Raw genomic sequence first — 669 nt, forward strand, 5'->3', positions numbered from 1 at the left:
CATTTTTTTAAAATAGCAAATATATTATTGCAGTTTATTTGGTTTAAATCAGCAATATTTACATTCTTTGACTTTAGACCAAAATGTGATATGTACAACAGTTTATTAAATCATTGCTTATTTAGGGATCAGGGACAGAATGAATTTGACATTGCCTCAGAGATACAGGGGATTGGAGGCTTTGGCTGTGGAGATTGGAGGGGAGTACAATGATATCGTCCAGTCACCTGTATTCAAACATCACGCTTTCAAACAGGTGGAATGAAATATAATGCAGAGCAAGGAGACAGATTACATTTGGGAGATGGAATGTCAATCGATAATCTGAATAGAACAGGAGAATTATAAATGTGATTCAGGCAATAGATTTTACAGACACACTCTTTCATCGCAGGGTAACAGGTTGAAAAGATTGTTCATATCTGCACAGGATATTCAGAATTAAAACAGGCAGAGACAACAAAATGTGCAGGGGTACAGGGAGATTACATGATAATAACAGGAGATATATAACTCAGTATGGGTCAGTGCAGAGATGGTGGGCTTTGCTGTAATTAGTCTCTGATATGTATTAAAATCTTTTGGAGTCTGAGGAGACAAACTTGTTCAATGAAGGCCATAGAGTGCGGCATCATCAATAATCTATTCCTGTTGTTTCGTGAAATGCAG

This window comes from Chiloscyllium plagiosum, unplaced genomic scaffold (genome assembly GCF_037043375.1).
Source record: "Chiloscyllium plagiosum isolate Xiang-an unplaced genomic scaffold, Cpla_swu_hap1 HiC_scaffold_28, whole genome shotgun sequence".
Taxonomy (NCBI): Eukaryota; Metazoa; Chordata; class Chondrichthyes; order Orectolobiformes; family Hemiscylliidae; genus Chiloscyllium; species Chiloscyllium plagiosum.